This window comes from Thermobia domestica, chromosome 6, assembly GCF_964235325.1.
Source record: "Thermobia domestica chromosome 6, izTheDome1.hap1.1, whole genome shotgun sequence".
NCBI classification, from domain to species: Eukaryota; Metazoa; Arthropoda; class Insecta; order Zygentoma; family Lepismatidae; genus Thermobia; species Thermobia domestica.
Window position 1 is genome coordinate 154,792,871 of NC_137459.1, and position 12,329 is coordinate 154,805,199.

Below are 12,329 nucleotides of genomic sequence, written 5' to 3' on the forward strand. Positions count from 1 at the left end.
AGAGATGTAATTAAAGAAGATTATATATAAAGGTAAGTTTAATATCATTTTTAGCATTAAATTATTTAGTATGTACTAAAAATCAAATATTTCAAATTAATAATCTTTTTTTCTACATTTATTTTATGAATACTTATGAAAATATATTCGTTCTTATGTGCGTTAAGCAAATAATGGTGGCCTACACTATTTCACCCATGTGAATGTTAGCCGATCGTAAGCTAATGTTGTTTTCCGTGTTTTAAAATCAATTATATTGCGTATTTGTTATTGTAGATGCATAAAAATATAGCAGTGATTAATTTTAAAAGCGTAACAATTAGTGCCCATGCATGCGTGCATTTATACGGAAGCATGCGTGCATTAATTACATTTATTAGTTTTTAAAGCCGTGGCAGTAAAAGTCCATTTGGGAAAAATACTTGCATTTATACGGAAGCATTCATACATTTATTAATATTAATGTGTAACAGTCGGTGTCCATGCGTGCATGCATTTATACGAAAGCATTCGTACAAAAAATAGTTCAACCCGTGGCAGTAAAAGTCCATTTGGGAAAAATACTTGCATTTATACGGAAGCATTCATACAATTATTAATATTAATGTGTAGCAGTTCAAGTCCATTCGGGAAAAATACTTGCATTTATACGAAAGCATGTGTACAATAATTACATTTATTAGTTCTAAACATGTAGCAGTCGGTGTACATGTGAAAAACGTGGGTGCGTGCATTTATGTGGGCGGGGCAGGGTAAAGCATACGCGCAACCAAGTGGTTTAGGGGAGGGCAAAGCCGGTGTGCATTTCCAAGCAATTATTCAGTATTAGCAAACGCGTAGCAACAAGTTAAAACAAAATAATAATTATTTTATACATTATTATCAAAAGTGAATAATGCTCCATTAAAATAAAGGCGCGTTACCGACGGTCACGATACCATAGGTGGCGTTAGCAAATATATCCAGCTTAGGTTAGTTTATTAAGGAACCATATGGTTTTCAAGTAAAGGCGCGTTAGCAACGGTTACGTTACAATAGCTTAGTAAAAAAAATGTGGTTTTCAAGTAAAGGCGCATTAGGAAGTATAGCCATCTTAGCTTAGCTTAATAATAAATAGGCAATTTAATTTTTGTGCTAGGCAACTAATTTGTCCGCAAAAGTTATATAACACAAACTATTTTATAACGCGTTCTCAAATGTAAGTTGGTGGGCGTACATACAATTTTAAAAAGTGCAACCAGTATGTGCTAGGTGAACACATTAATTTTTATTTTATGTTCGCGTACGTGCAATTTTAAAAAGTACAACCAGTATGTGCTAGGTGCACACATTAATTTTTATTTTATGTTCGCGTACATGCTATTTTAAAAAGTACAGCCAAGATGTGTTAGGTGAACACAGTGATTTTTATTTCGCTTTCGCGTTCGTGCAATTGTAAAAAGTGCAAACAGCTTGTGCTAGGTGCACACAGTAATTTTTATTTTATGTTCGCGTACGTGTAATTTTAAAAAGTGCCAACAGCTTGTGCTAGGTGAACACAGTAATTTTTATTTCGCTTTCGCGTAAGTGCAATTATAACAAAGGCGTAACCAATATGTGTTAGGTGCAATTGCATTTTAAAATTATTTCCGTAAATGTTTGCTATAATTAAAAAATAAATCTTTGTGTAAGCGCGCAACATGAATAGCATTTTAAACATAGGTGCGGCATTAATGCTAAAAATATTTTACAATTAATCACTTTTTTCTCACGTTTCAATGTAAATGCCTGTGGTGGGTATACTTTTAAAGTGAATTACAATTTTACATTTGTTCGTTAGCCCTAGGTTTAAATATTAATGTACAAAAGGCGCGTCAGTGAATATGTGTGAATATATATATCAACTACAATAATAACTTACAGTTTTCGCTGGTCGTCCAAACTTTTTAAAAATCGCAAACACACACACGTAAAATCACACAATTAATTATTATAAAAGGCACTCTCAGTAGCAACAATTATAATATATAGAAAAAGGAAGCAAAGGGATTTATATATAAGTACTTTATTTAGTATAGGCGGAACCATTTTTTTTTTTACCCATAAGTCCATGTACTTTATTGCATATAGGCGGGGCATGGTCAATGTTCTCACTGTGAACATTGAATCCGTACAATAATAATTGTTCAGTTCGGGGCATTAATCTCTAAAGTTACAGTTTATTTTCTCGTATTAGATTGTAATAACAAAATAAATGTTTTCGACGTTCTCTGGTTATCTCTAAGTAATAACGTTTCCAAATTGTATATATATATATATATATATATATTTACAAATACAAGTTCAGTTTGTAATAGGGCAAGCGTTCAATAACCCATCAGTTCTCGTGATTATCGGTTTATTTTTTCTATCGTCAATATCATTTAAACTTAGACACACAAACTCGTGATCCATCTGTGATTAACTCTGTTAGATATCACTCATGGTTGTCAATAATAAAGGTTTTTAACCTTGCACGTGATTGTTATTCACAGTTCTCATTAAGTTCAAATCATACAAATGTTTGTAGATGATTGCAAGCAAGCGTTCAATAACCCATCAGTTCTCGTGATTATCGGTTTCTCTATCGTCAATATCATTTAAACTTAGACACATAAACTCGTGATCCATCTATGATTAACTCTGTTAGATATCACTCATGGTTGTCAATAATAAAGGTTTTTAACCTTGCACGTGATTGTTATTCAAAGTTCTCATTAAGTTCAAATCATACAAATGTTTGTAGATGATTGCCAGTAATCTGTGATTCATGTAAATAAGTAAAGTCTATAATCACTTTTATCATTCTGATACGGTACAAAGTTAATCTTGACGTCACTAAAGCCACGCCAAACGAATTTTCTCTCGTTCATTTCAATTTCATCGGCTCTCAAGGAAGGACGTCTATGTACATCAGTCTTCAACTCGCAAGTAAGAAAAATGCTATAATAAATATTACCCTTTTCATAGTATACTTGTAGGAGGGGGAGGGGCTTATTTTTAACTTTTCACGTTGTTCAAGTCGAGGGATGCTCACATGATGTTCGTATGGGTCCTGCATAGGGGCCATTTCCAGGGACCATGGGTTGGGGGTCATTCACTGTCCCTGCACAGGGGCCATTTCCTTTTATTTGCTCCCACCTTTTTAGCAAGGAGTATGGCTTGCCATACAAAACATTCTCACATCTTTTTAATAGGTGGCTTCTAATGAATTATATATGCTCACATACTGTTCGTGTGGGTCCTGCATAGGGGCTATGGGTCCTGGGGGCCATTTCCAGGGGCCAGGGAAGGGAACCATTTCCTTTTATCTACTCCCACCTTTTTAGCATGTAGCTTCTAATCAATTATATATGCTCACATACTGTTCGTATAGGTCCTGCACAGGGGCCATGGGTTGAGGTCATTTCCAGGGGCCATATTTTTACCAATGAGTAATATTTTACATATTACGAACCATTACATAAGCTGCAAGCAGGGACCATTTCCTTTTATCTTCTCACACTTTTTTAGCAAGGAGTATGGCTTGCCATACAAAACAATAAAAATAAGCTCACATCTTTTTAATAGGAAGCTTCTATTGAAGCGTAGGGGCCATGGGTCCTGCATAGGGGCTATGGCTCCTGCATGGGGGCCATTTCCAGGGGTCATCCATTGTGGTCCTGCACAGGGACCATCCACTGTGACCTTCGTAGTGGTCATTCAACCTTTCCTTTCGTCATCTATCTCCAGGAAAAAAAAAAAAAAAACCTGACCCTATTTCATCACCTCCTTCGATACTACCCCCTTATCCTTAAATAAACAAGCGATAAACTATCTCTTATCAAGGCGCGGCATCTCTTTTACGGTCATGATACTAAATCTATACTACTATCGTTAACGTGAAAACCATCTCTTTCTTTATAGAACCATCAAAACTCACACGTTCTAGCTAATCATGAAAAAGTAATTCCGTCAATTCGTAACGTTTCATCTTTCCATCATTTCCACCGTCAGCAATATTCCTTCTGTAAAGCCAACGGTAATATAATACTACAGGCGATATTTTGTATTCTGCCTTCCGCACCTCTCACATAGAACTGATCTGTTCTCAGAGTCTCGCACGCCTCGCGTGAGAATCTTAGTGAAATAGTGGGGAACAGTAAATACCCACACATTTTGCTTCTATTCTATGACAAATATCTATACATGCTCAAACACGTTTTAATTATTTTAAATGAAAATCTATACACCGAACTTCCGAGATATGGACATCTTAACATAATTAACTGCACTCCCATATCCTCCTTCTTCTACATTAAATTTCAAAAAAGCTATCCCTAGTGATACTTTACGTCACAAATACTTCCCACTGCTAAATTGCAAGTTTCTAGCTTCAGGTGTTTGGCCTAGGCATTCATCAGTCAGTCAGCATTTCTTCTTCTATATGTATAGATCGAATAGAGTTTAACTTCCTTTCCGGCATCAAAGAAGGAACATATCTATTGAACTATAGTCTTAATCATTAGTCGGGTTTCCATTCGAAGCTAAGCACCTCAATACTGGGACTGAACCCAGGATTATGTGAAGGACTCTCTTTGCTGAGTTGTACGTTTGAGTCTAGTGCATGCGATGACTTTTTTGGGGTTAGGGGGCACAAGTATCGCGTGCATTTTTTTTCTCTCTCTTGGTTCTACCAACTGTTTACTCTCTCAGATTTAACATTCAGTGAAAATAAGCTACCGTAATTATTAAATTTGACTTTAGTACAATTTGTGCACTTTGATTGAAGTAGAAAACTTATAATTGAAAATATTTTGTAAGTATACAAAAATAATATGGTCAGAAATAAAACTACAGTGTGTCTTTAAAATATCTAGTAACGATTAAAAACGATAATTCTGTTATTCAATCAAGAATAAGAGACTATTACCTTCGTAAAGTATCGTTTGTAAAGGAAATTGGGAATCTCCCGCCTACAAGGTAAAAATCCTAAAACGATACTCAATCTCAATTCAAATGAAAATTAATGTTCTCTGTCAAGAATGAATCAATTGACCATTGCAAAAATATGACTAGAACTTCTTAAGTAGTAATGTAATCTAACAATATATGAGCCCATTATTTGTGGAGACTAATGAAAATACGAGTCTAAGAGAAAAACAAATGGAAACTTCTTCCGACCCCATCATGAGAGCCACTATCTTAAAAGCAAAATTATCGTACATGTCTTGCCGTTGACAAACTGTAGACAATACTTGTTTAAACTACCTTTCCTTCCCCAGCTTCGCTAATATGAACCGTAAAATACAACCCCTATCCCACCAACATGTTTCTTTTTCATGCCATACTCTCATTGTCTTCCCCTCCTCATCTGTCATCTAATATTTATATATGTCCAATCAATGAATCACTTGCTAAGAACTCAGTCTATAAAACAACCTTCACTTAGGCGGCGCCGTGTCATTTCATTTCGCGCGTGACACAATGACATTCATTGTTCACGCAACGTCTCTTGAAACACTTTATCTTGTAAAGATTACGATCTTTAAACCACGGAAAAGGGAATGATCTTGTGTCCATAGCTTTAACTTACCTCTGTCACACAGTTACTAGACCTTTCAGTCGTGGACAATCTCCGGAAGTTACTAACATTAGCTCGTTGCTTTTGTTACTAACATTGTGTAGACGCAAATTCTGCTTTCTCTCTCTCTCTCATCCCTAAAACAGGTAAACGTATACCAAGACAATGTTCGCAACAAATTACGTAATTTATACACTATGTTTTACTTGGAAACAATTTTTGTATGTCCAGATATATATTACTTCTAACAAAACAATGATACATTATACACGGAGAAAACTGAAATGTTCTAAACTATGAATACCATAGTTACACCTTATCACACATCACTTATTCCTATTTATAATAACATATAAAAAAAGAGCAAAGATAAGAAATGGAGACAAAGTTAACAGAGTCCGTATGAATTTTTTCATGTAATGAGTCTTTTCTTTTTCACTACATGATTATTTTAAGTCTTTCACTTATAATATTCGTTGCGTACTCTCCATACAATAACAGAAGTTTTACTGTGACTATACACTCGTTAGCATGATGAAACGATCTTTGCAAGTAAAGGATAGTATTTCAATACCATAGGACGCCACTATTTAAATATTTATTTATTTATTTAACTCTTGGGAACTCTAAATAATCAGCCCTACGGTTGTTTTTCTTTTCTTTTTTTTTTCGATGCAATACTGTCACATACGGAGCATAGCATTGAATTCACTCCCGTTGCTGAAGCGCGGTGGATACAGCAATTCGACACAATAAAACATTTTAAGTTAGCTATCTCTATAATTAATTGATCTCTGCTTAACTTAATCGCATACCTGTACACACCTGTAAATATATTCATGTCTTATTATCAACATGTAAGTTGGCCACTTGAATAAGATTGATAAACCGTGAAGATACTACTTGGTGTATGCAGCCACCTGTATTCTTACAGCAAAACCCTCGATTTCATTCATAAGCAGTTCTCCGACAATGTACCACTGTTTTAGTGTAGAACAGTGATGTCCAATTTCTAAGACATCGTGGGCAAGAACAAAATAACACCCAAATTTTGGGACCATCTTCTTTCCTCCCCGCTTCAGAGGATATGGTTTGCTGAATATGCATAAATCATATACTGAATCTTCGTTATATTCTTCTTCCGTAGGAGCCAGAGTTAGGAACATTTGAAAATAGTTCTATGAAGCCTGTAGCTTTCTAAAAGTCGGCAAAGTACCAACGGTCTTACCTTGCACAATAGGCTTGGTAACCAAAAGGACAAATAAATTATTTTCACAGTTAAGTCAAGTCTTGATTCAGGTATATTATAATGAGCACTTACACATTTTTATGGAGTTACTCATGGAGTTTTAAAATGAGATTCTTTTTTAAATTTTTATTCGCGGACTGAATGAAACATACTCGCGGGCCAGATCTTATAGGGATTTTTTAAAGACTACGTGTATTTCCAAAACGTTTGCACAAAAAGATTCAGCGAAAATAATCACAGCCGCCGCGAAGAAACGAACGAAAAGGCTGAGAGCAAAGTGAATCAGAATTTTATGTTGAGATTGGAAGGATATGTTAATGTAACCCACAATAAATATCTTCAATGTGTAACTAAAATATCATATTCAATAATATAACTGACAATTGCATAGACCAATATAATTTTTATTTCTACTTACTGTAATTGAAGGGTAAGGGGAAAAAACAAGGAATGTCCATGTATGAGGTTTTTCGGGTGCTTTGTCCTATCTGTTGCTGACTCTTGGTACTATTTGACTATATATGCCATGCATGCGTAGATGTAAAAATGTCCATGTAAAAAGGGGCAAAAGATGCAACTAACTCTATTCTTTTTACGTGGTTTTCAATATTAAAACGCCGTTTTCTCGTAAATGCAGTTTTGTGACATTCCTTCTTTTTTCCCCTTACCCTTCAATTTTGAAAATTAGTTACATGAAATTACGAAATTAAAACTGAAATATTAGTATAGTGAAATAGATCATACGATTTCTTTCTTTCTTTTTTTTTTTTTTTTTTTTTTTTAACAGTTCACACCAACTAGAATTTTACCTCATTTCTGAAATCAATAGTTTCCAAAAATAAAAGGTGTGAAACATTACCAGTTGTTGCCCTACGCAATTTGCCGTCTCTCTGCTTATACTATCATATACCAACTCTCCTCCCCCATCACAAAAAATACCTTATCACAATATTAAGTATGTATCTATCATAATTTTAGCAGCGATAATGAAAATTTACAATTCACTAAATAAGCAAAACTATAAAAATAAAACTATTAATAAGAATAATTGAAGCGCCAGTGAGAACATATAAAGTTATCATAGGTTTGTCACAAATTAAAGTTTAATTACCTCTTTCGCAAAAAAAAAAAAAAAAAAAAAAAAAAAGCTATTTTTAACTTTACTGAAAAGTGTCATGTCAACAACAGTGGAATCAGAAATGCAGTTACTCAAGTCTATGACTGACCTGCTTTGTCGCGCCACGTTGTATGATATTAACGCTGTTCACGCGATCATAAACATGATTTATGAATGTAATATGCAAATAAACGGGTCAGATTAGTAAATTTAACTAACATCATGAGTCAGATTTCAACAAGATATATTTATTTTAAACAGTTTATTTTATTTATTTTTTTCAATTTTTTTTATATATTTTTAATAATTTTCAATTTTGCTTATTTTATGTCAGATCTTTGCCGCCCTGTGCAAATGCACGTGTTGCACGTACAGTACAGCCAGTTCTGGTTGTTGGAATAAGTCAATGCTAGTTTAGTATATGTCATACTAGATCAAATTCCCGTCTATGCACACCGAGAATAGGTTTATGGAAACTGTTTGCGCCTCCTCTCCCCTTAGGATACGTATATCGATGGAAGTGTAATAATAAAACCCCATAATTTGCTATATTTTTGGCATAAATTTTGAATCTCCATCCTCCTAGAATCAAAGTTACATAATAAAATCCCAGGTTGAGACAGGAACTAACTACACTAAAAAAAAAAAAAAAAAAAAAAAAAAGCGGTAACCTAGTGGAGGTTAATGGACAATTTGGCTGCTAGAACCAGTTACTAATTTGCAACAACCCTCCTGAGACAAAAAAGGTTAATTTTACGAGGTCACCGGTAATCAATCGAAAAAGGTAACTAAAAAATGCGTAGAAACAATACATTGTTTGGTTGTTATTAACCTACAAAGTAGGTTAGAAGAAGGTAACCGATTCAAGAAGGTTAATTTAATTTAAAACACACTGTTGTTATCAACCGATTTTCACACAAGGTAAATTTAACCCTCCAGAACTTGTTTACTGGTAACACTGCATTGCTAGAAGCACAAACAGCAAGATCGCCATTTGCAATTTTAAGAACGAGAAGTTTTAACAATTATGAATACATCCGAAGGAATAGGAAAACAGTTATTAAAATATGGATTCTACATAAATTAATAGAGAAATGTGAAGGAAAGTCTATTTACGAAGGTTTATGCATTTTCTGAGCTTTAAATGAATAAAATGTTGTAAGACATGTTTCTAGTACAAATATCCACATTAGATGGTAGCATTACTAATCAGGTAATTGTTGTCAAATAATTCATACACTCGCAACAATAATGTTGTGATGTTTACAGGAAACATATTACGTTGTACGTTGCTTTCCGGTACAAATAACAAAATCCTTTTACATCTTTGCTTATAGGGAAGAGTAACACCCAAACAAATTCACACTGTTAGTTGTCAGATACTTATGATATGGGTGCGTATAAAGGTAGTACATACTGATCTTTCTCCGAACCTAACTCCTCTTGTAGTCAGTTACTGTACTATGCTGTGATCAAGTATAGCAAACGTACTTGTGAGATCAGTACAAATACCCTACTTAGGGGTCTGGCAGAAGGTCGTCATCTTTTGGAGGGTCTTAACTTACGACTTTGAAGGTCACTGTACATCCTCGGACAGTATAACAACGTCCATCCACTACTGCCAAATTTTCTAAAAATGTCTTTTCACCTCCATCTCATTCTCGCTCACCAAAACGATCTCGAACATCTAGTGCCATAGAGACTGCTACTCCTAAACCTGCACGTTCTCGCTCACACTCGCCAGTACGAATTCCATCTGAAACTAATATTCATGACTCATCTATGGATTACATTTCAACAGAAACTTCTGCTACTCCGTCTGCCTCTGTCAATCCTCAACAGCCAACTCTTTACAACTTTCTAATAATTTTGACACTAAATTCAAGACTTCAAAGCACATCTTCCAGCAACTTATAAAATACGTTTCGCGTGTCGAAATCAGTGAGATTATCTTCCGAAATATGGAGTCATTTTGAAATCCTTTAACCCGGATTTCCATTGCCATGTGCGAACAAAGCAACTTTAAAAATTTTTGCCAAAAATACCAATATAACGCAACTTCAACCCAGACAAAACAAACAACCTCCGCCTCCTCGAAAGCCTCCTATGCTATCAGTAGTCATCAAAGGCGTTGACCCTGAGTATACCAGACACTGAAATTGAGGAAGAACTCAAAGCGGAACAAGTTCAAGTACATAAATGCATTCGAATCCGCAGTGACAGGAGACCCATCTACCTAGTACGTGTACTAACTCCTGAACAATATGCTGTCGATCACCTGTTTCTTACAGGAGCATACATTACAGACGAAGACACAAGGTTGAATCTTCAAAAACTCCTGCACCGCAGTCTATACGTTGTGAACAGTGCCAAACATACAATCAGCATGTGGCTAAAGATTGTAAAAATTCTTTGATTTGCGGCTACTGTACGAAAGCCCATGCTACTCGGGATTGTCCTAATGGCACTGCAGCTGTATACGTATCGATGCCGATCAAAATGTTCCACCCCGCCTACAATTTACACCACTTCTATCAGCATATCAACTACGAGATTTATTACCAAACATTTATCCATCTTTTGCACTTTAATTTGCACTAACAAGGGCATCATAGTGTTCTCATTATGTGCCGAGTCGCCCCGGCACAAGAAGATAATCCTACATCTGTCTAACTAACAATATCACTGTGTTGTGGCATCTAATTTGCATCCCATCTTTCATCTCATCACACAAACATCTTGATAGATAATGAACGTATAATGAATAGCAATTCCTGATCAATTGACGAATAAAGATCCCAATTATGAATAAATAAAGATAATAAATAATTGAAATTAAACCTCTTTGTCCATCCAATGTATCCTTTATTCCCTCTACGCATAACTCCACTCCCAAGAGAAGGTATTCCCTTCTACGGGTTCTTGCATTGCAAAAATATATAAATAAAAAATAGTACATACTACAAATGAACAATAAATTTAGGTAGTTGTTACCTATTTTAATATTGCATTTTTTTTTATATTCTCATATCATCAGGTTGAAAGAGTAATGCCACTTACTGTAATTAACTAAATATGTTATATTAATCAAAATACACGGTTAGAAAGTTATCGCACCCTGTTTCGTTAACCGAGGAGCCGGTTGTTCTAACATGCTACATAGGTTGCCAGTTACAGGCAATGATCGGTGGTGGTAAGTACGTGATCGTTTAGCGTACCCCTGGAGTTATTACACTGTAACCCAGCAATATTAACCTGTAACTCAAGGTTGCGATCACCGTCTCGCGTTAACCTTTTTGGCTTGGCTGCTGGGACACACGGCTTTGTTGTCCCTATATTGAGAAACTAACTTGGTTACTCTCCACCTTGGCTCAGGTGGCTCAGTGGTAGAGAGCTTATCTCTGGTGCGTGGAGTTCCTGGTTCTATCCCGGGAAAGTAAGTTTGTTGTGCACAACATCGTGTCCGTGGGTTTCCGCACGGTGCTCTCGTTTCTTCCCACATTCTCATCCCACCAATCCTTCCATTATCATTCACTTGCCTTGATCATGCGTCTCCCTTAGCCTAAAGTCATAATTGTTAGACGTTAAACTGAAATGTTTAATTTCATTTTAAACAGATCTACCGTTTCCCCGTGACGCGATCACAAAACAACAGACAACGTCAATTTCAATGTAAAGAAAGAAACTATAGAAAAGGTCCAAATTCTTCCCTGCTTAAAACGGAAATATCCAAAACGGAGAGAGATGTGTCCACTTATTTTTAATGAGGAGTTTATGCTGAGTTCATCTTCTCCACTTCACGAATTTGTGAGATACTGTATGCTTGCCTGAAATTTTGAACCCTCTCTACACCCATAGGATACGACCTTTTAATCACAGCAATATAGCTCAAGGTAGTTAATAACTACTATGTTCCAACATTCATGTCAAACGATTTAACCGCTTCTCTCTCATGCGATCACAAATAAGATCGTTTTCATTTTTATATAATTAAATAGATCAATTGACAACTTCTATTTTGAAATTTGTTAGAGCAATAAGTTTTGAATATCAAAGAACGTAACTCGATATTTTTATAAAACTGCAAGAGTATTAAGGTTTTAAGGTCTTTTTTTCTTGTCTAGAGTAGTTTCCAAAATGTGCTTTTCACATGTTAAAAAAATACCTAAAAGGAAAAATATCTCAAGTAATTACAGTAGCCACTCTATTATGCAATAAACAGGATAAATTTTATTAGCGATTGGTTGTACTTAGCTTAGTCATATTTTGGATTTTAAAGAGGGACTTTTCATACAGTCTTACTTATATATATATATATATATATATATATATATATATATATATATATATATATATATATATATATTCCAACAAACAAGAAT

At 35.0% G+C, this 12,329-nt stretch overlaps 1 long non-coding RNA gene across 2 annotated transcripts in view; it reads right to left on the bottom strand.

The window, feature by feature from the left end:
* Positions 1–12,329, bottom strand: part of LOC145688276 (uncharacterized) — a 458,780-nt gene that overhangs the window by 400,220 nt on the left and 46,231 nt on the right. The window contains exon 3 of one of the 2 annotated variants that reach the window (XR_014131863.1): positions 5,594–5,718. The exons of the other annotated variant lie outside the window; for it this stretch is intronic. This is a non-coding gene — a long non-coding RNA (uncharacterized LOC145688276). The remainder of the gene's footprint in view (positions 1–5,593; positions 5,719–12,329) is intronic. 2 annotated transcript variants of the gene reach the window in all.